Below are 24420 nucleotides of genomic sequence, written 5' to 3' on the forward strand. Positions count from 1 at the left end.
AGAAACGGTATAGATCCACCTTGTCTATATATTTTCCCTTTCCATTGTCTTTTTTTTTTTTCCCAACTGCATTCTATAACAAAGTTTCTAGGATCAATTTATAAGCAGAGGTCCTTCTCCTTCCCTCCACATCTGGTTGGAAATGGGGCCTGCTTGGTCCTGTGGTTGGCAGGAGAGTCTTCATTGGCTGCCCCTGATGGGAGGTAGTGTTAACCTTGAGGCCATCCAAGACCTCAGACGTCAGGAGCCTTGTACCAGCCTTTGTCCCTCCATATGTTCCCCTGCCCTTCTCCACAACCTCTCAGAGCTGCCTCTGGTTGTGATTAGAAGGTGCCCTCCTGACCCTCGCCCCATCCCTCCAATGCTGGTGAAGTGCTTCCTGGAAGAGTTTCAGTGTTTTGTGACAAGTCAGAGGAGAAAAGAACACATCCGACTCAGGAGGTTTCCTGTGGCCAGCACATAGCTTGAAGGTCTCAAGTTTTCTGTGACACAGTGACTAACACTAGGTTCAAGTATTCCTAAGAGAATCCTCAAGCTATACCCCTAGCACCAGGCCTCAGCATCATGTGAGGATAAACAGGGAACAGTGGGGATTAAAACTCCAAGCCTGTGGGATCCATATGCTCCATCTGCATCAGAGAGGACTCTGAACCCCAATTTTGAATTCCTCAGCCCTACCAAACGTCTCTGGGAAACTCCAAGTATACATCAAAAAGTGCTCTTTTTAGGGGGGAGTTTACTGGGGATTGAACTCAGGGGCACTCAACCACTGAGCCTCATCCTCAGCCCTATTTTGTATTTTACTTAGAGACAGGGTCTCACTAAGTTGCTTAGTGCTACACTTTTTGCTGAGGCTGGCTTTGAATGTGATCCTCCTGTCTCAGCCTCCAGAGCCACTGGGATTACAGGCATGTGCCACCATGCCTGGCAAGATGTGCTCTTGATTTAGGCAAATATAGCTGTAAACTTTCTAAAAAGGAAAAGGAATTAAGGATTTTAGTATCAGCACAGACCGAGCAGGAGAGGAAAACTTAGAAAAAGAAAATGCTAGAATTAAATAAAGAGAATTGATCAGTAAAAACTCAGGGAAAAAACTGGCTGACCATTGGTGAAAAAAGTAAACCCTTTACTCCATGGCTGATACCAAAATTAACTTCCACAAAAATATGAAATAAAAATCTGGGTGATTTATTTTTTATAACATAGGAAGAAGGAAACACTTTCTATATCATCCAAAAAGTGACTCATAAGTATGATTAGCTCCTGATACTGTCAAACACAAATCTAATGCTTGACCCATAGTAAGCAGTTAATCCTCACAGCAAATCTATGAGGCATTTGCTATTTATTTCTCCCGTTTCTAGATGATAAAATGAACATACAGAAAGGTTAATTGTCCAAAGGTCCCCATGAGAGGCTGTGCCAGGATGCAAAGTCAAAAAGCATAACTGCAGGGTCTCTACTTCTAAATTACTAAACTATGAAAGAAAGTATTAAGATATGTAAATATATGAAAAAAATCAGGTAGAATGAAAGAGAAATGACCATGAGGAAAAAAAAAATCCTTCCACATATGTAACAGATAAAGTATTAATGTCCTTTACAGAGCAATTTCTCAAATGTTATTGCCCAGAACACCAGTGTCCTGAACGATGCTAATGGGTGTTCTGTGATAGAAAAAGTTTTGATGGTCAATTAACTTTAGGAAATGATGTGTTAAATCTGACCACTGAACCCTTTTTTTCTCCCTCAGCACGCCTATTAACATCTCAAGGGGCAATAAAGTTCCCTGAAATACAGTCTGGAAGATGTTGTCTTTGTATGTAATGAGTTTCTACAAATCAGGAAGGAAAGTATGAATACCCAATAGAAAAAGGGAGACAAGACAGATGATTAAAAAAGTGAAAAATAGCTATACACATATGAAAACATGTTCAACCTTGTTAGCAATCAAGGGAAAATAAAACAATATGGAGATACCTTTTTTTTTTAATCTTTCAAATGGATTTAGAATAAAGGCTATGCTCAGTATTTGTGAGAGTAGCAGGGAAAAATGCACTCATGAGGTCAGTGAGATTGTAAACAAATGCAACTTTCCTGGAAGACAGCAATTTGGCAATATGTATCAAGGATCTGGAAAAAAATGTGTATGACTTGATCAAGCAAAGTTTATGCCTAGAAATTTATCATAAGGAAATAATTGGGTAAATGTTAGATGAGTGTAGCAAGGAATTCATTACATCATTGTTTATATTAACAAAAATAACTATTCAAATAATTAAAATTAATGCATAATTTTATGCATTGTACTGTGCACTTTTAAAAACAGTGATTATTGATCTATATATTCCCATGGGAAAATATCCATTGAATGGGTAGAAGTAAATCAGATTATGAAAGAAAAAATAAAAAGACCGAAAACATATTTTTAGTTTTTTTTCTTTACACCTTTCTTTGTTGCCTTTAAAAAAAAATTAATCAATTAATTATTTGTCACTTTGGCCCTATTTTGAAATAAAATTTTATTACTCTGAAATAGTGAAAAACAGATAAGGAAAATGAGAATTTCATGTTTTAACAAATACTAAGTTCTTTATTATAAATTATCCTCAGTCTGATAAGCTAAACCCCAAGTGAGAGTGAGTAGGATTTATGAGGAAGAAAAAAAAAGAAGTTTAAAAAATCTGGAGTGTGCAGAAACAATAGATCTTTATAAAAGAGATAGAAAAGAGGGAATTTTAACCTTTGCAGGGTTTCGAAGCTGCACTGAAATCATGGGCTTGTCAGAGGAAAAACCTGGACAGTTCATGGTTCTTCTTGTGTCGGACAGGACGTCAAAGAGTGCTTGGCAAAGGGACCCACAGAGCCACCTCCAGCAATTTCTGAAGGGAATCTCAACTCCTTGTTTCCGAATTTGTAGAACAGGATCTGGGCCAAACCCTTCCCTTTTTTGACTAACCCAAAATGAACTCCTTATGCAAAATCTGGAGCCCTTCCAACATACCCAGTGTGCAAGGTTGTCAGCCAGCTGTTGGCAGCTCATGCTAACTTTCTTTCCTCTTAAATGGTGCAGAAATATGTTGCTTTACATACATGAAGAAAGAAAGAAAGAAGGAAAGAAAGAAAGAAAGAAAGAAAGAAAGAAAGAAAGAAAGCAAGCAAAAAGAATTTGAGGACCTAAATTGAAAATACCCCAAACATCCCAAATCAACTATAAGACCGAGTCAGCTGAGTTAACCAACCATTCTGTTGCACTGACTGGGTTGAAATGGGAAAGGGTCCCTTGGAGAACTGCCACCCTATTTGTGATATGTGAAGGGAATTTCCCAGCAGATTCCCTTGGAAAGGAGACAACTTGAAAACTAATGAAGGACCCATCTCCCTTGTCTTTCTCTTGCCACTGGCAAAACGCTCTTCAAAAGCTCACTGCACCACCCCAGAGATCCAAAGGGGTGCTGAGGAGGGAGTGGGGGACCAGCTCCCAGTGAGGTCTGAGCTTGCCAGAAACTCCCTTCCATGCCCTGAAAGGGAGTTAAGATCCAGGGCTGCTGTTCTTTGACATGTTCCTTGAGGAATCATGTTTGCTTCTTAAGCTTTCATTCAAGTGCCCAGGAGATTCTTTCCTGCATAAATTTGTGTTAAATTAGCATATTATCCAATTTAGGAGCTAGGTCTTAAACCATCTCGTTAGGTAGATTTTAATTTTGTTTAATGGCGAAAACTTTTTAGGCTTTTCAAGTTCGGGTTGAAAAGTAGCTCTTTTAAATAGAATTGACATAATTCAGAAAATAAGTATTTAATATATTAACGCTTATTCTCTGTCATTCCAGTCTAGTGGTTAAGGTCAGAAGCACTGCAGTCTACTTCCTCATCCATACGATAATATTTATTCTACTGGGTTATTGTGAAGATTAAATGAAATAATGGTTTGGAAGTAAACAGTGGCAGCCCAGCACAGACCAGTGGATGGAAGCCAGCAGTATACACCACCTCCACCTCCCGGACCACCCTCCACTTAGCACATATCTCCACAGAGCCCTCAGGTGTTTAGAAAGGCCGGCAACACCAACTTTTATTGTTCTTGTTTGGAAATACCTTGTCTGTCTTCAAAATACCCCACAGCTTCACTTGCCTCCTGTCTTTACTTTCACCTTCTAGGAGTTAAGGATCAGTTTCTTCTTCCAAGGAGGTGAGGTGAGCTCTGGAAGTGTCTGGGGCTCAGACAGGTTCAGCAAATTTCCGGGTCATGGGAGGATCATCTGGGGGGATATGTGAGAACATGCCACAGAAGACCCCTGCACAGCTGAGAGAGAAAAACCAGCCAAGGAGTGTGGTCATATGTTCTTGACAGGAGCCAGCCAGACCTGCACCAGACCTCCCGGTGCTGGCCTCCCACAAATCTTTGTCTTAGCATAAACTCTCTGATCTGCCTTTCTTGTTGAGCCTCAGTGGAAATAAACATTTCGGAAAAATAACCTTTCCTTTCTCCCAGCCTTCCAGTCATAACAACTTTAATTCTTCTTCAGACAAAGTGGATACTTCTGCCCACTAGGGGAAAGGTCAGGAAGTGCTGAAAAGAAAGAAAACACAATGATTATTATTTCAAGATCTTATCTTCCACCCTTCCACCCGTGTAACAAGAGCTTTTCTTAATTCTGTGTAGTTGTTAGGGATGCAGGAAAAAGAGATAATTGGGAGTGTGATGCCTTCCTGGGAATGGAGACTATTAAATCAGGAAGCCACTGAGTCCTTGGGAGGCTCTGGGGTGGGGTAGGAGAGCAGGGCCGGCTCCGAGCTCAGCATTTCTGCCTTTCTGTTCCTTGAAACCCTCTCCTAGCCCTGGAAGAACAAGAAATCCTCACTGCTGACACAGGAGTCCTGGTGTTCAGCAGGACCACGTTTGTCAGCTGACTGACTGCACAGCTGGCACCTTCTAGATTGTGAGATGCACAAGCTCCTCGGTCGTGGAGAACTGCCATGCTTAAAACGGGGCCTGGCTCCAGTTTCTCTCTCTGATTCATGAATTAAAGGGGAATTTTCCAGAACAGTTTGATCTGGGAAGAATCCTTTTCTAAAGTCTTCAAGTCCTCTTTATGCTCAGAGCAAGCTCCCAGGGCTTTGCTTTTTGAGTGAATGGTAATACTAACATTTAAAAAATAATTTGAGGGGCCAGGAATGTAGCTCAGTAGTAGACCATGTGCTTAGCATGTGCAAGGCCCTACATTTAATTCCCAGCAGCACACAAACACACTCACACACAGTAAATTTGAGTGAGTGTAATCCCTGAAAGGCTGTCATTAGCATACATTCTCAAGTAGGATTTCAAAGTCAAACCCCCAGGAACAATGACTGGAGTGAATGTGGGATAATGACTCTTCATTACTTAGGCCTGGAAATAGAACCTTGGCTGTAGGAACACAATGCCCAAGACTTAGGAGAAGCTTTGAGTGACCAAGACTATCTAAACCATGGAGAGTGAGCGAGAAGCAGCCCACGATGGCAGGCATCACATTCATTTCCCAACCACTCTTTATGGGTTATTTCTATAGACAGGCGCTGGTTGTGGTTGGAACAGGAATGGGCGAGAGCAGGGGAAAGAGGCTTTGGTGTCCTTTGAAGTGAATACTTTAAAAAAAGAAATTCCTGCAAGGGAGGTCATTATTTATTTTGTTTGGTTTGCTTTTCCTGTTCAGCAGAACTTCTCAAGAGAATCTACCACCCAGTTTCTTCAAGTCACTTGGAGTCAAAGGACAGATAAAAGATAAAAAAGAGATCTCAGTTTGCAGAGGTTTATTGGCCTCCCCTCTCTGCTGGACTCACAGCATGCTTTGTTGGCCTGATCTGAAAATACCAGGAAGAGGGTGGCTTGTGTTGGGAGAGCTCATAGTCATTCCGGTCACGAGCTATCAGTGGTGTCAAGGGTCTCTATTGTTTCAATTAATATTACTGAGACTTTCGGAGGTCAGGGAGTCTGCAATTCATGTCCTCCTTCTTTAAATGCATACAAATGTTTCTTGCCTTGTCCGGGATTACCAATCTTTACCTTTGACTTACTCTCATTTCAGACATGAAAAAAAAATTCTTATATCACATGCTGGAGTTTTATACTTAGAGTTTAGCTTGATTGTAAAATTCCACTCATGGTTTCTTCATACCAATTTTGGGTCCTTTGCTATTATAATGGAAATCACTTGACATTCTGTCTATGAAATATTTTCCTGCCTTTATTGCTGAATCCAAGCTTGTCCTCCTGTCTGGATTTGATGATTTTTTTTCTCCTTCTAATGTTTGTTTAAAAATAAAAGAAAGCCAACTCTTCTAGAAATTTACTACCACATCATGGTAACTCTTCTAAAGCTTTCCACGAAAGTAATTGGTGGGATAGTAAAGATATCCCAATCACCACCAAAGCAATAAACGCCTCTAGATTATACGATGTGAATTGTATTTGCCTATAGGGAGTTTACAATCGAACATTCAACTACTGACCCACATAGACATGGCTAAGCTAAGGAAATCAATAACCCAATAAATTGTTGGGCTAAACAACCACAAAGATTAAATGCTTCCATTCAGGCTCTGGGTTTAGGAATCATGGGATGGAATTCCACCTCTATACACAGTCCACATATGTGCATGCCAACTACAGAGTTTCTTAGGCTAAGATTGCCAAATGGAAGCAGTAATATTTTACTCCGTAAAAAGAAAAAGAATTTTCATGACCAATTTAGAGAAATAGCATGCCCTTGTTTTATTAAAATTCAAGTTTCAGAATATGGGTTCTGGTTTCATGGTTTTGTCTCTTGTGGATAGTGCTCTTTCCTTAAAGTCAGGCTAAGGCTCATTGGAACCAGGATACAATGAGCTGATAATTTTGTTTCATTTCTTCTCCTAGGAACAATGTGGCAAAGCATCTCTCTGAAGTATTTAATGCAATTTGTCCTTCCAACAAGTCAATCACTACCTCCACTGAGAAGGGAAGAGATACCTCTTAAAGATCTGGTAAGTATTATGCATTTATTTGTGACTCAATGATTTAAGCATAACTGAGCATACTTTAAACAAAGTTAAATAGAACAGTTGTAAGAATGGGATTTTTTCCCCCTTTTTTCCCCTGGTGCTGAGGATTGAACCCAGGTCCTTGTGTATGCTAGTCAAATACCCTATGCCTGAGTTATACCCCCAGTCCCTAGAATAGGGTTTCCTAATATTATTCAACTTCTGTTTGCTACCCAGTGGTGCCCAGGATGATTGATGGACTTTTAGAGTTACAAGTGGTATTTATCCCAGGGCTTCAAACTGGATCCAATTCTGCATTCTTATCTCCACGGACTTTTCCATCATTAAACCTGGAAATCATAGAAAAGAGACACTAACTCAGAAACCCAGAGACCAAAAGTTTTTGTTTGTTTTTGTTTTTTAATTCCAGGGAGGAAAATGAAAATTCCTGAATACAAGTGCCAGGGTATAAAAGGGTAGATTTTCTGAGGCCTATTTATGGTAGCCTAACCTCATCATGGTGTTTGGAGACTGTAAACTTGCCATGCGTGGCTGAAAAATGAAAGAAAAGTAAAACATGTTTTCCCTGTTGGCAGGTTGGGAGGCAAATCCATTTAATATAAGAAAAACAACTTCTTTTTCTCCCTGAATTGGATTATTTACCCCCCTCTGAATTCTATCTCTGACAGTGGTTTATCAATCTATCTTTTACATGAGAATCCAGGTGTTACCCTCCCTGAGACAGGCCAAGTGACTTGAGATATATATATGAGTTGTATTCTTAATTTTTACTTGATAATATATTTTAGTTCAATAATTTTTTCTGAATTTTCTTTTTTTATGGTAGCAGCGGTGGCTCATGAGATGGTGGCTGTTGTCTTTTATACTAGAACACACAGGGAGAGCAGAAGGAGCATTCCCAAGTGGCTAGACCTATATAAAGGAACAGGTAAATGTCACAAAACAACTTTTTATTTTCTTCACCCTCTTCAAACTAACAAGCTCCATCTACCTGCTGTAAAGAAGGGTTCTGCCCTTCTGGGCCTCCTGTGAGCACAGGGCACAGTGGGTGGGAAGCAGGCATAGTTTGGCACAAGAAGAGGCCTTCACCCCCTGTCAGCTCCCTCTTTTGCTGCCTCTTTGCCACTTTGCACTGTGGGAGGTCTAAAGTGAACCAAAGCTGCAATTGTTACCTGCACAAAGAAAGGTGAGAGTCTAAAAAGAACCTGAAGAGGTAACAGTAATTTTAATCAAGAAAGGAGAAGTTTTGAAATGGGTCACTGTCTTAAAGATGTCCATTGGCTGTTTGCCCAGATGTTACTTTTCCTGCCTCACATCATCACGGGACAGCCTCTCCTGAAAAGAAGAATGGGAAAAAAGACATCAGGGGGATCCAGATAGCCAGGGTGGCTGCCATGGTTATCAGAGCCAGGTGGCCAATGTTCCATAGTCAGTGAACTCACTGTCTTGGCCATTGTCTGTGCAAATTTGTGGTCTTAATGGACCCAGGTACCTTAGACTTGTTTTAAGGGGGTGCATGCCAAGGAGAAATTGCTGCCTTGAGAAATGATGCAAAAAAAGAGGCAAATAAGGGGCACAGGTGAATGTGGCTTCGTGGGCGGGTTGGGCTTGCACAGGATAAATTGAGCCAAGTGATGTTAAATGAGAGACATCAAACATGAGATTTAAAAAGTTGATGTTCTTCCTAATTAGCCAGAGATGCTTCTCCAGCCTTGCAGTGTAATTCAGGCAGGAATATGCAAATACAAAGACCTAGGGAGAGATGGAAAGTTAGAGCAGCCACAGCAACAACAGCTAAACCAGGTGTGCAAGGCTAATGTGAGAAAACCTGTGGGCGGCATCTCACTGCAGGGTGAGTGTGTGACCCCAGGAGCCTCTGATACCAAACACCAGCATGCTACACCTGGCATCAGTTCTTAGGTGACAGCAACATTGGTACTGTACTTTTGAAGTTGTTGGGTGCCTATTTAATAAAACAGCAGCTCAGCAATGCATCTTGGTGTTCTCACTTCGAGAGGACCTTGTAGCATTCCTTGTAGATCACCGTGGTCACTGTGGTCTCAGAATCATTCTCATCACAGCACTCACAGTGGTCAGGGTTGGCCCAGGAGGCGAGATCCATTTGCAGTCCATGCAGTGCCTTTTGTCTTCTCAACAGGTTTGCTTGCCAAGGGCTGAACAAGAAAGCTCTATTCAGGGCTGTTAAAATAGAAGCACTTCAACTGGGCTTTGGGTCACTAAGTTCTGGGGCCAAGGTTGGCAGCTCCCCACCCCTTGATAAAGTGACAGTTAATGACTGACTGTCCAACAAGCTCTGTCGCTGTGTTGCTATGTACCTGGGCAGACCAAAATGGCCAACAAATAAGATAGTCCTGGCAAGAGTGAGTGTACATCTCTTTTTAATGTGTGTTGTGTGTGTGTGTGTGTGTGTGTGTGTGTGTGTGTGAGAGAGAGAGAGAGAGAGAGAGAGAGAGAGAGAGATTAATTCTGACTATAGGAGTGACAAAATACACAGGTTTTTCTAACACATAAAAACACTAATTTCTGCTCCCCTCGCCTGCTGCCATTTCATGTCAAAACCAGCCCCCTTTTCTTTGGAGGACAGAATTGAATCCAGTGCCAGCCCAGATATGACCAGCTCTGCTTCCAGGAACCACAGGCGTTTTGGTCCTCAATGACCAAGTCAACATGTACATAACTCCTTTCATCTAGGTGCTTGTGTAGTTGAAGAGCTGGGAAAAGTCTGCCTCAAGTCGTTCTGTGGAGAGGGTGCCAAGAGAAGAGATCCTTGCCTAAGCGTGTGGTTATAATGTGTAGCAGGATAATATTTCACAATCTCTGATTATGGGGATTTTTTTTAACCTTATGGGAGGCTATTCTGTTTAATTTATTCCACTTCTTTTTGACTCACCCTCCCTCAACAGATCTGAAAGTGACTCTGAAAGTTATCTTATTTTTCGTTCTTAAATTAAAAATTGAAAGTTATTGTTTATTATTGGGTAGGCTCTGTTCTCTTATTTTTTTTCCTGTTCTCCCATGAGTCAGTAAAGACCCCAACCTTTGATCAAACAGATAAAAAATTGACCAAGCTGCATACTGGGAAGTTTAGTTGTTTTGATTTACTGTATTTATTTTGTAAGGCTCCTTGATATCTGTTTTTTTTTTTAATAGTCTAGGGAACCAAAATCATACTCCTTGAATAAATGCAAGCAAAACGTTCACACTGCAGCCCATGACTTCCTTATTTTCACACCCTGGCCACCCGTCTGGCTAGCAACACCCTTGCACACCCTTAATAGTAACCAAGTAGACATTGGATTCCTGAGCGACAAAGAACAGTTATTAGCAAGCTAGAGAAGAAAGAGGTGTTCCATTGGTATACATGTCTACTGGGTTAACACAAAGGCTGTAAACTGCTATTTCAAAAGCTTTTCTTGTGTGCCAGGCTCTTCGCTAAGTGTAATATGATATATTTCAAATTCTCTCAATGGCCTCGTAAGAATGGATATTATTTTCATAATTCGTGGATAAGAAAATTAGGGCTGTATGAAGTTAATCAACTTGGTAATGCTCACACAACTTTAAAGGGCACCACTGACAGTGCATGTTCCTGGAAACCCCTTTTTTTCATACCTCCTTGCCTACCTTGGCTATTGATCAAGAGATCTTATCAATGACTATTAAGTGGAGAGAGTACATTCCAGTTTATGAAGCACTGTTGTATTCTTGATTTCCTGTCCCTCAAGCTCCTAATAATCCTGTGAGCAGGTCGTCCCAATCCCCCACAGCAAACAAAGAAACTGAGGCCCCAAATCGTGAAGCCATTCTATGTGTGAAATCACTCTTAAAAAAAAAAAAAAAGACCAGTCAATGTGCTATTTCCAATGGTGACTGTGACTGAGCAGGCTCCTCTCCAGATAATTCTGATTCCTGAGACATGAACAAAATCAAAGTAAGCTTAATAATCTCTTCACCATGTGGGCCCAGAGAGGAGGACCAAGAGGGCCACACCCAGAGAAGACTAAGAATTATGGATCATACCAACCTGGATCAGAGCACACCGAAGGTGGTATGTGTGCAGGGGTGCTCAAGGAGGGTTGCACCCTCATCATCCCTTTAGGGAGGGACAGCAGTCACACCAGTGGGTTTTAGCCAGGACCCAATTGTATATGTCTTATAGACTCAGACTATGCTGGTGAGAGGTCCATAGGGATCCTCCTTGTAGGGAGTCATTTAACCTTGCCAAGAACTGCCACACATTAAGACACGGCCTTTGCCTGCACAGTCCCACCAAACCCTTTACATGATCCCTCTACAGCCTGCGCACATCCTTAACTCAACCATGGCACCGTGCCCACCTTCAGACTCTGCACTGCAACCAAGAGGAAGCCTCTCTCACTCAGGGCCTCGAGGCCACTGCAACTTTAGAGACCTGCCTGGTGGCCCAAGTGAGAAGCATTTGTTGTAATAAAGTGGATTTTCCCAGGTTTTATTTGTCCCCCCTCCCAAGTCCATTATCACTACATCTGAGGAGAAGCCACACTGGAAGAAGCCATGGCATAGGTACACTTTGAACCCATTTCTTTTTGGAATTACTGATCCTAGACGATCTCTTCAAATCTCCAAGCCACATGTGTTCCTTTACACAATATCACAAGGACTCACAGGGGCCACAGACAATATCCAAAAATCTGCATTTATGCCAAGGGCCCAAAGGAGTCCAAGTAATGTTGCTTTGGAGCTGCGCTTATAATAAAATGATTATCTAAGTGGAATTTTCCGTTCCTCACATCTGTCCCTTCCCTGTTTTACTATTCAGCTGTTTTTAGGAATTGGCTCCTTGCAATGATCCTTGAAACCAGAGGTATTGTGTCGGCGGCCCCTAAGAAACAGTTTTCCACTTGACATGTCTGGAGTTGGAAAGAGGAACGGGCCAGGGTGGGTCTGTTTGAGTGTTATTGTTAACACAGTCTGTGTCAGCAAGGGCTGCGGTCAGCTTGTTTGTCACATGTCCTCAAGCCTCACTCAGACAACCACTGGGATAACAGCTGCCTAATCCAGCCACACAGAGAAAGCCGGAGCCTGTGTTGGCTCTTGTGTCTTAGATGACTGACTGGAGCTGGGTGTTCACATCACCAAGTCATCCTTTACCTAAACATACTCTACATTAAAAAAAAAAAAAAAAAAAAAAAAATTCTTGAAGAGAGTTAACACCAATGAACAGTTGGAAGTGAAGTGATTTTTTTCCCCCAACACATTTGAACGTTTAGGAAAACCTAGAAACAAAATGCCTAAAATAAGCTACTTTCTTTATTTCTAATCATTTTTGAATCTTTAAAAATATGTGTGTGTGATCTTCAGGAGGGAAGGGAAAGAAGATATATATAGAGATAGATCATTGCTGCTTCCTGTTTCTAAAGATAGCATTTTAGTTTCTATAAATCATACTCACTACACTGATGATCTGTGTCCAAAGATGAGAGCTTTAAAATAATGCAGTTCTGAGGCCCTCCTCATCTCCCATTTCTTACCCATTTTTTATCTTTTCTAAAGTATGGGGACCTTGGGAATCCTGATCAGGGATTGAAACAATTCAATTTATTTTTTTTCCCTGAAGGCTGGATTAAAGTTTACCTTTGATCTATCTATATGTAGCAAATAGAATTTGCTAAACAAAGAATCAGTACAAACTGATTTTCAGAATTGTGACTTTGTTTACTTAAGCAAGTATTTTCATCAAATTTAAAACTATTTTAACATCATTTAAAGGCAAATAGTTAAAAAATTTTTTTTCCATAGTCAGGAAAGTTTTTTTAGGTTTTACTTAAAAGTACCAAGATTTCTTTGAAAACTATAATTTCTCACTAATTCATATGTGTCTTCAAACAGGGGAGAGTTTGCTGACTGTGAACCCCATGAAAGTTTGGTTTAGGGTTAGCCAGACAGCATAGCGGACGTCTCTTCATCTAGAGAAGTCCTGCCTAAGCTGAGCCCTGGAATTTGGGAGGGGGAGGGGAGACAGAGAGAGAAGGAGTGATCTAGAACACAATATAGAGGAAGTAACCGAGGCAAAGGAGAACAGGGCCTGGAGGTGTAGACAGAGGAGAAGAGAGTTCAGTAAGTTGGAGTATAGAGGGCAAAGGTGCTGGTGCCCATAAGGAAGCTCCGCAGGTAGGAGAGCCATGGAGCATTACGCCCCAGATCAACTGCTCCACCCTCCTGAGGTCTTGGCTTACCTACTTCTGGCTTCCAAGACAGCACATTCTCTTGATTTTCCTTGACATCAGGGATCACTTTTCAGTCTCCTTTGATGTCTTCTTTTCCCACTGCTCAGCCTCTAAATATTAGGGTTCTCCAAAACTCAGGACTGTCCCATTATGTCCCCAAGTCTCTTCTCTGCTCTATTTATATTTTATTTACATTCACATGATTTCATCCACTCAAGAAGCTTTAAATAGGACCTGTGCCTTCGGATTTCTAAACTCTGTCTCCTGGCCAGTTATCCTCTCCCAAATCCAGATTCATATGTCCAGTAGCTTCCTGACCACTTTCTTTACTTGTTCAAGAGGCAATTCAAACACAACACTTGGTCAGTTAGAATGCTATTGATGGTAAGCAACAGAAGACTCCAACTCATGGTTTAAATATTAAGGTCCTCCTTAAGAGTGTTTTTTTTTGTTGTTGTTTGTTTGTTTTTGTTTTGTTTTTGAGAAAAAGGAAAAGGAAAGTTTATTGCTTTACTAGCAAAGGAGAAATATAGGGGACTCCTGTCCCAGAGGCTGTGATTCTGCCCATCAGCAGGAAGAGGCGGCTTTTAAAGAGGTGATTCAAAGACTACATTCCATGTGTTCTCTGTTGGAATTGTAATTCACTTGTTAATTTGGGAGTTAGTCATTTCTGAGATCTTCTGGTCCCATCCCCAAAGTCTGGATTTGTTTCTTTCTGATAGTGGGTGTGAACAGTGTAATTTCTGACTTAGGTACTTCATAAAGATGGTACTGTAAGGGAGAAAAAAATATCTTTTTCTCTATTCTCGTAAGTTTAAAGCTGGGCCTGCAAATTAAACTGATAAAAGGCAGATTAATGGGAGAAAAACTGTTTATGCATGTACTATCCATCTATGCAGGAGTGCTCATTGATGTATAACTCAAATGAGTGGGAAAAATTGGGGGCTTACTCACCCGATATACTAAGGGAAAAGTGGGGGTGGGAAGAGAAAAGGATTTTGTGGGAAGAATACATAGTTTTGTTGTTTGTTAAGTGAAGACAAATGGGATTTTAGGAGAACAAATGAGAAAGATGTTTGTGCTAACATTTATCCGTGTAGGTGTAACTTGTCTTTCCATCTTCAGGGCCATTAAGCTCCTCCACAGGGAGGACATATGCAGGTTTGCTCTTGGTCTCTGCACTAGCATCAGACCCACCCCAAAGAGGGAATTTATGGCAGCTTCATTTTCCAGAAATCTCTGTTTTTACAGATAAAGGAAGTTCCAAGAAGGCTTCTTTCTGCATTTGCTGCATTTCCAGGGTCTCCAGCATATAATAACCTTATGCCAAAGTCGTATTTCAGGGGTGCATATCTGGATCCACCTCAGTGCAACATTCTTTTAGTTAACCAAAGTTGTACAAAGGGATTCCGGTATTCTGAATTGGGTTCTTGTGCTAATTCTGGAATAGTGAGTCTGTGAAGGGCCTAGGTTAGTATAATTCTTCTAGGCTTTAGCCTAGCCACCTGCCATAGGATTCAAATTGGAGTCAAGAGATATTTTGGACCTACTGTAATACCTACATATGTATATAGAGTCAACATTTGACATTTTATGGTTCCTACCATAGCCTGATGCATTTGGAGAAGTTCAGATCTGGTGTAGCAGTTGGTTGTATTAACAGCCCCCTTTAATGGCCTCTCTGGGTCCTTGATTTTCCCCTGTAACTTTGTTATCCCTCCAATTCTGATCTTAAGCTCATCCAAGAGAATTGCTTTGGACAACAGAATGATGGCTGGTGTGAGTATGCTATGACTCAAGGTTTGCTTGCTTTCTTCTTTTCTTCCCCTGTGATTATTATAAAAGCAAGCCCAGACCTGCTGTTGCAGGACGAGGGACTGCACGAGCAGTATTGCCCTAGCTAAGGCTGTTCTAGATAAAGCAGATACTGGGCCAGCTAACCATACTTGTGTCAGTTTAATCTGGTCCAAATCAGTAGAACTGATCTGTAGATTCACAGTAAATAATAAATGGTAATTATTTTAAGCCTAGTGGTGGTACCAGAGGTAGCTTGTTTTATAAAAACAGCTACCATATGTGTGGGAAAGCCCCCCTCTTTTTTTTTTTAAATGGAGATGTTGATAGGACACCTTAAGACAGGGGTACTGTGTGACTTGGCATGGATGGTGTCATTGATCTTATTATCCTGACAGTAGCCAATTTGATTGGACACAGCCTGGGAAACAGTTATTTTCAGGGACTTCTGTAGAGATCTGACTTGTACTTTGATGAGCTTGTAGTAGTTTCATATGGCTGCTGTAACAAATTACCACAAACAATGACAGGAAACAATAAAGATTTATTATCTTCTGTTCTGGAGGCCAGAACTCCTCAAATGAAGGCACTAGCAGCACTATTTCTGCTGGAAGCTCTGAAGGGGAATCTTATTTCCTCACCCTCCCTTCTCTTAGAGGCCACCCACATTTCTTGGCTCACGGCCTTTTCACCATCTTGAGAGTTAGCAGTATGGCATTTAAAAAAAATCTAATTTGTTATATATGACAGTAGAATGCATTACAATTCATATTACATATATAGAGCACAATTTTTTATGTCTCTGGTTGTACACAAAGTAGAATCACACCATTTGTTGTCTTCCTACATGTACTTAGGGTAATTATGTCCATCTCATTCCACCATGTTTTCTACCCCCATCCGCCCTCCCTTCCCCTCCCACCCCTTTGCCCTATGTAGAATTCAACTAATCCTCCCATGCTCCCCTAGCCAACTCCATTATGGATCAAACTTCTTATATCAGAGAAAACATTTAGCATTTGGTTTGTTGGGGTTAGCTAACTTCACTTAGCATTGTATTCTCCAACTCTATCCATTTACCTGTAAATGGCATGATTTTATCCTCTTTTAATGCTAGATAATATTCCATTGTATATGTATATACCACATTTTCTTTATCCATTCATCTACTGAAGGGCATCTAGGTTGGTTTCACAGTTTAGCTATTATGAATTGTGCTGCTATAAACATCAATGTGGCTGTGTCCCTGTAGAATGCTGTTTTTAAGTCCTTTGGGTATAGACCCAGGAGTAGGATAGCTGGATCAAACGATGGTTCCATTTCCAGTTTTCCAAGGAATCTCCATACTGTTTTCCATATTGGCTGCACCTTTCAGTCCCACCAGTGATGTATGAGTGTGCCTTTTGCCCCATGTCCTCACCAACACTTATTGATGTTTGATTCTTAGTAGCTGCCATTCTGACTGGAAATCTCCAGCATGTCAGACTAGGCCCCAACTTCCTTAATAAGATTCCCATAGTGCAAGAATTAAAACCAAAAATCAATAAATGGGATGGATCCAAACTCTAAAGCTTCTTCTCAGCAAAAGAACAATCAGTGAGGTGAATAGAGAGCCTACATCTTGGGAACAAATCTTTACCACATGCACATCAGATAGGGCACTGATCTCTAGGATATATAAAGAACTAAAAAATCTAAACACTAATAAATAAATAGCCCAGTCAATAATAAATGGGCCAAGAAACTGAAAAGACCCTTCTCAGTAGATGATATACAATTAATCAACAAATATATGAAAAAATGTTCAACATCTATAGCAATTAGAGAAATGCATATCAAAACTACTCTAAGATTTTACCTCACTCCAGTCAGAATGGTATCTTCAGATCTCTCTTTCTCTCTGAGCTCTGCTTACGTTGCCTATGCTTCTGTCTCTAGTTCTGATCTCCAGCCTCCCTCTTATTAAACCTTTGCGATTACTCTGAACCTACCCATCTTCTCAAGGTCTTTGACTAAGTCACACCTATGAAGTCCCTTTTGCCATGGGAAGTGGCATCTTCACAGGTTTCTGGGATTCACATGTGGACATCTTTGGCAGGGATTCATTATTTTGTCTGCTGTATACAGAAAGCATAGGTGAAAGGCTCAGCTCCCTCCCAGGGAACAGTGTGCATGTGAACACAATAAAAGGAAGTCGGGTCTCCCTCTCAAGTGGTTGCTCTGTGGGTGTCCACTTCAGCTTCCCCTCTTCCAGGGTTTCTGGTGGGAAACCTGCTCAACACTGGCTTCTCCCCTTCCCATACATGGCAAATGTAAGAAACTTTTACAGAACTAGAAAGAAACATGGATCTATATTTTTTCTCTTCTGCTTTGAGAAAGGCTATTCCTAATATAGAATCAAGAGAGAGACAAACTCATAGTGGACAAGATGAGCAGCAAAATCCAAAGACAAAATTATGAGACAAACAAGAAGCTTTAAAATATTTACAAAATGTGTGTTGTGTAAATATGTTTAGTCCATAAAGAGCAGTTACAAGTTAATTGGGGGAAAAGACAAATACCCACAACATAAAATAGACAAAAGAAATAGTTCCTTCACAAAAGAAGACATCAAATGGCTTATACACATGTGGCAATGTTTTACCTCATAAGTAGAAAGGAGATAAAAACTAAAAGAGTTTGACAAATATACAGATAAATGATAACCAATGCTAGTGAAGATGTGGAGATGGTCTTTGGGCTCCTTCCTGATTATTGGACAGAGTATGAATGGAGACAACATCTTTGAGATTCCACTTTCAGTATGTATTAAAAGCTTAAAAAATTGAACATAGGGCTGGGGATGTGGCTCAATCGGTAGCGCGCTCGTCTGGCATGCGTGTGACCCGGGTTCGATCCTCAGCACCACATACAAACAAAGATGTTGTGTCCGCCAATAACTAATAAATAAATAAATATTAAAAAAAAAATTGAACATACCCAATGGCATAGAAATTCTACTTGTAGAAATTTATCTGAAAAAAAAATCATAAGAATTACCTATAAAAATTGACCTGCAAGGATTTTCATATTACACAGTCTGCATATTTTAAGTAATTGCAAAAGAAAGGAAATAATCTAACTGTTTGAAAAAAGATGGGTTAACTATATTCTATTTAGTTGTAAAGTAGAATATGAGGCAGTCTGTTAAAATGAGAATTGCATCTATTCTATCTTTTTTATCTGATTGTATATTTATTGTTTTCTTCCTGCAAAACAAGGACAGAGACTTTACTATACTCTCAGTGATTATATGAGCGTATGGTTTGTTGGTTGATGTACTGATATGAACCATCTTTTCAAATAACAAAATGTGAAACATCCATAATTTAAAAATAAAAAAAAGAAAGATGAAAGATTTAAAAATCCTGTGGACATTATGATGCAAAATAAGATTTAGAAGGAAATACATCAAAATGTTTATACACTTTATCTCTGGATTTATTATTTTTTTTCTTGGTATATTCTGAAGTTTTCAAATTTATCATGACAGTGTATTAATTCTAGAATTAATTCTAGAATTGGGGCATATTCAATAAATGGCAAAAATTTTAAGAGTAATAGGACTTTCTTTCAACATCACAATTTATCTCCTGATCTTTCAGTACTGGTGCTCCAAGTGAAGTCTGTGGATGAACAGAAACTTTGCACCCACCACACTGCTATGTAGTTATCAAGATAAACAGGTGACTTGTGCACACCTTAACATTTGGTTTTGATGATTTAAAACTGATCATTTCTTTACTGTGTTGGTTTTGCTAGTTACTGTCAAGTTGTCATATTGGCATTCTGTATAAAGAGGTTATCAAACCTTTTTGGCATTGAAATAACTTCTACACATGTTCAATAATTTGAATGCAAATGACATCCCCTTCTGTCCCCACCCTCACCACAGGCCGTTTCAGCTCTGATCATGCAGCTGTGCTGGGCACCCTACCCTCTTCTCCTCACCCCACTGCCTGCTTGACTCACCCCTGAGTTAACTACCTAATGAATGAAGCTTTTGCTCACCTACTCACCTGTGCTCATCCCAGTCCAAATAGGAAAATATACCATCACTTCTGGGGTTGTCCAGAGAGTTAAAAACAATTGTTGATCACTTGGTGTCATGTAGATAGCAATTGCTTTTATAGAGATTTCTTTCTTTCAATCATTGAACATTTACCAGATAATTGATTCATAAGGCAGTCAGTCCATGACCTCAAAGACCTCTTAATAACCTGGCAGGGATCATGTTATTAAGAGGTCTTCAAGGGGAGATGGGAGACAGGCATCACATAAAAATATTAACCAGCCAATGGAATACATGTTTTTGAGAACGAAAAGAGTAGAAAGCCAGGAAGGATGTGGGGCAGAGGTGACATCCTTCTGTAACCCTCCTGAGATGAAGTTGCTCCCATGTAGAAATGTCTTTAGGCTGTGAACACACCCCTGGTTTAACCATCCTCTCTGGTGGATGGAGAGTTCAATGACAGCCCAAATCAGTTCTCTGAGGTTGGTGACAGACGTGCACAATCCACATCTGTGGTATGAAGGGATATGCTCTGAATCTTGAAGGGAGACTTGGACTTGGCCATGAGGATGGGTGGGTGGTTCTCCCAGGCAAAGGAAGTAGCCTGCGTCAAGGCAGAGGAACAGAACACCAGACTGTGCTTTATCTGTCTTTGGCACACTTTCTCCAAATTGCAGTGTATCAGGGAAGCATTTTCATTTTGAAAAAAAAAAAAAAAGGTTTGTGTGGATCTGCTAAAGTTGGGGTGGGGGTGGAGAATAAAACGTTTGGGTCAGTTAGCTGTGAGATTTAAAGCTCTCAGGATATGGTTCCTTCTTTCTAAGACAGGGCTGTGATGATGCCAAAGGTTGCCCAGGAGTCTTCATCCTGTGCCTTATTTACCGTGCTGTCTCCTTCAAAGAGGACTGGAAATGTGCTCTGAGCCAGCAGGCAGTGCAGCATCGCAGCCTGGGTACCTAGAGCTCTCAGAAAAGGAAGCAGAGCTGGAGGGCTGCCAGGACAGAAGCTGTCTGCAGCACACAGAAAAGGAAAAGCTGGGCTTCTTCTCTCCCCAGTGTCTCCTCACCAACATCTCCATCTCCATGTCCCTTGGCACTTGGACAGACTTGCTGTTGGTTTTGGGGAGAGTGACGTACACAGTGACATTTGTATTAATACCTTCCTGATGACTGCCTTCTGTTTACCAAACCCTAACATGGAGGTGGGTGGAATCATTCCAGAAAAATCAAAGACTAATGTGGGCCAAGGGCAAAGAGCCCCCAGGTTTGGGATACATGTCCTGTGGTTGCTGAAAAGGGATCTGTCACAATGTCCTTGGGGTTATTGCTACTTGCCCTATGGTTGGGGCACCAGGCAGGTTTGGGTGGACAGAGAGGCTCTCCCTTTCAATAAGGATCAGACCACAGGAAACCAGCCCGGGAGGTAGGCCGGCCAAAAGGGAGTGTGGATCAACCTGAAATGCTGGTTTCAGAAACCTGCTCCTAGGCCAAGGCAGCCACTCCCCAGGACTACACCGCCCAGCCTCCGGGTTCAGGGGCTTTGCCAGGTATGAAATCGAGTCTCTGAGAGAAATCACAGCTTCAGGTAGAAGGTAGAGACCATTGCTTCTGCAGAAGGATGTGAAAAGAACATTTGAGCTGTAACAATCTGCACTGAGCTCAGGGACACTGCAGAGCTGCCCGCCTCAGTCCCAAACTGACTTCATTCAGCCTCTAATGAAAGGGATTCCCACAGGTATCCAGGTGGACTTATCAGCAAAGCCTGCGACAACCAGGATGTGCAATCAAGGTGGGGAGGAAGGGCTTTCTCACTCTTCATCCACAGCACAAACTACCTTTCTCATCTCTCTTCAGTGCATAGGAGTGGTTTTACTGTTTGGCGCAGGGCTCCAAAACCCCAGGCCCTGACCACAGAGAACTGAATCTGAAAGCTCCCTTTTACAGAAAATGCCCTCTGTGTTCCCAAACCCTTTCACACTTTTTCAGTCTCTTCAGAAAGACACAGCCCACCTTTTGGGGTACCTGAGGCCCGCCCTGTGTTCCTTGGATGCATGTGGCCACGAAGGAAATTAACAAGGGCCTCACCTGGGATGGACCCAGGACAACTGACTTCAGTGCCCACTATCGCGCCATGGACACTTATCTTTGTTTTATCCTCAGAAGCCTAGATGTTACAGTCTCCTATGAAGGAACGGACATGTTTGGGAAATTTACTTTCTTCTACATCTGGGACTCACATCTCAAGTTTTCTGTGGGCTCTTGAGTGCAATATCTTTCTTGATTTTGTCTAAATATAGTTTTTAGTAGACAGGAGAGGAATGCTTAGAAAGTATACAACTTGCTGATGTCAGGGCAAGAGAGATCTAATTTCTATAGTACCATAGAATTCAGCTTGTATACCACTCATATTTTATTCAACAGCTATAGTTCCCATTCTTATCTGCATACTGCCTAAAATAATTAATCCTTTGGTCTCTAGCAACCGCCCTTTGGCAATCCTGCCAACATATTCCTGGAAGAATCCTTTATGCACCAACTTCCAGTGGATGGCATGTGTGAGGGCTCCATGCAGAGCTTTCTTGGAGGCTTCCTTTTGAGAGGGGCTACTTTTTTTCTAATTTGCACAAAAGCTATTGGTGGGCTGATAGTCTCTGGGAGAAAGAGAACTCTGGCAGATTCTTTCTATGTATGATTCCTTGTCTTTGACCATGAGGTTTTTGGGAGGCCACTTCTCTTTGCAACCTAAGACCCTTTGAATTATTACAATATTATAATACTAAACAGTTTTGAATAGAGCAAGAAAATTAATAATTCTATAATGTTCCGGCATACTCTGTTATTCCAACCCATCTGTAATATGTGTATCATATCAGAATGTTTCACAATTTTCTGGGCTACCTTTTCATGCTGAACATTGCTTTCACCATAAACATTTCATGTGCCTAGAGGTTTCTTGTTTTTATAGTTACATTTTTAATAGTACATAACCTCCATTGAGGAAATGCATGACAACTAGCATAGCTACTCCTCTCTTGCTGGACTGTCTACAGTGCTTGTGGAGTTTTGCCTTTATAGACTTCCATGAGCATCGGGGTGTCACCTCCATAAAGTTCCTTTTTGTGTGTTTGAATAAATTCCCGGGAGTGAGATAAAGCATGGAAAGTTTTATGGCTCTTGATATGTGTTGCCCTATTGATTTGTTAAAGGATAGAAGAGATTGGCATCCTGTGGATTCTCTACGATTGAATAATGCATAAGGCAGAGGTGGTCATCACAATTTATTAACTGCTTAGGGCATCAGCAGTGACCGATCTAAGCCAAGCCAGCTGGTCAGACTGTCTGGGCACACTGCCTGACTATCAGCCCCATTTAGACAGCAAACATTTAGTTGCCTCCAGGGCACTTCCCCTCTGTCCTCTTTCCTTGCTAGTTCTCTTCTGCTCCTTTAGCAAAGTAGCAATAGGAATCGCAAGAGCTGACCGTTCTTGAGTGTTTATTCTGGCTTCACATGTACTTGCCTGTTTAACTCTTGAAATAACCCTAGCAGGTGGATTCATCCCATTTGGTAGCCACGAATACTGAGGCTTGGAAGGCTAAGACTCCTTCTCAGGCACGCAGAGATGAAATAAGCCAGAGTGAGATTCAAACCAGTCTGATTGGCTCCATAGGTATTAGCAACAAGATTTCCAGGCTGCAGGGTGCTGAGGTGCTGGGTGAAGGAAAGAACAGGAGAGGGAGAGAAACTGGGATCTTCGAAGGGATGAAGATTGTCTGCTTCAGTTTCCTTTTTGCTCTTTCGGTTGCTGCATTATTAAACTTTTTGATTAGTTTCTCCTGGTGTCATATTTATTTGCAGCTTTTAGACATTAGAAGACTTCAGAGGGGGGATTTATTTAAAGCATAGTTATTAAAATGTCTATTTTGATTTAAAGATTTCTTCTGCTTTGTGTTACTCACTTGTCTCATATCTCTTTAATCTATAGTCATTTCTAATAAAGACTATCAGAACTTACCAGCCAAAGCACTTTAAGTTATTCTTGCCAAGTCTCATTTAAGCATATTATCTCTTGGCCAAATTATCACTCAGCCAAATCCTTGTCTTTTTATCATTAATAAATTTGGCAATGTGTCTATTCAGGTCCATTACAGAGTCATCTATGTATTTTTGAGACTAAACCATGTTTACAGTATTCTCTTCCCTGAAAAAGCTTTCTGATTATTTCTCCTTTAATGTGCCATTGTTCTTCTGTTGACTTTCCATAGCAGAGCAGTCAATGTTGACTTCTGAAGTGGTGATGGCTGATGGTTGGTTTGGAGGAGTTGAGGAAAAGAACTATCTGTTGCAAACCCACAGATCCCTGAAAGACAGCAGACAACTGATGTATGAAGACTGTGCCTTGTGAATGTTTCCCTCAAGAACCTGGGACATAGACAGAGAACCAAGGCAAGTTGGAGAGTGAGGGCAAATTCCCTCTCTTAGTTGAGTTCCCCTAAAGCAGAGAAAGAAGTAAGGGATTAGGTGAAGTTAGTGAGAGAGTATGGGGAGGGGAGACAGGGAGGGATAACTGGTCAACACAAGGGGAAGAGCTTTGAGAAGTATGTAATGATTCTAGAATCCTCTTACAAACCTGGAAGCTACATCATGTATCCCTGCAGCTCCATCTCTTGTTGGTTGAGGGCTGCTCCTAGCCTGCACTCCTGGGTGTATCTGCCTGCAGGACAAGAAGGCTCCTTTAGTACTAAGGAAAGATCACAGGCCAGGGTGACGCCCAGGGGCTATCCATTGCAGTTCTGTGGCTGAATTCAGAGGTGAGCCAAAGACAAGTAGCAGTCACCAGAAGTTTGTAACAGTCACAAAGTCAAACTGAAGGCACTAAGTCCAAAATACATCTTGAACTTGACCACTTTCCCCACCTCCACCACTATTAGTTGGGTCCAGGCCACTTTCTCTAACCTGAACCAACTGGTCTCTCTGTTTTCCTTGCTTGTCTTTCTTTCTTTTCCCTCTCCTCTCCTCTTTATTTCTTTTTTATTTTTCTCTCTCCCTCTATCTCATTTTCTTCCTCCCTCCCTCCCTCTCTCTTTTTGCCCTAAGAACCTTTTAAAGCTCAAACCACTTCATATCACTCTTCTGTACAGAATCCTCCAAAGACTTCCCCTCATCCTAAAAATATAATCCGACATTCTCATCTGGCCCACAGCTCCTTGTTCAGCTTCATTTCCTGTGAGTTCTGCTTGTTCACTCTGCCCCAGCATGCAGGCATTCTTACCCTCAAACACGCCAAGAGTGATTCTCTTCCTTTTCCTTCAGCCAGGTGGTCTTCCTCCA

The 24420-nt window shown here is 41.2% G+C and overlaps 1 long non-coding RNA gene across 1 annotated transcript in view; it reads left to right on the top strand.

Annotated features, from left to right (window-relative positions):
- Window positions 1-24420, top strand: part of LOC308657816 — a 156212-nt gene that overhangs the window by 96684 nt on the left and 35108 nt on the right. The window contains exons 3-4 of the long non-coding RNA XR_014024071.1: window positions 6896-7002; window positions 7847-7948. This is a non-coding gene — a long non-coding RNA (uncharacterized lncRNA). The remainder of the gene's footprint in view (window positions 1-6895; window positions 7003-7846; window positions 7949-24420) is intronic.

Source organism: Spermophilus citellus, assembly GCF_964194105.1.
Source record: "Spermophilus citellus genome assembly, chromosome: 10".
Lineage (NCBI taxonomy): Eukaryota > Metazoa > Chordata > Mammalia > Rodentia > Sciuridae > Spermophilus > Spermophilus citellus.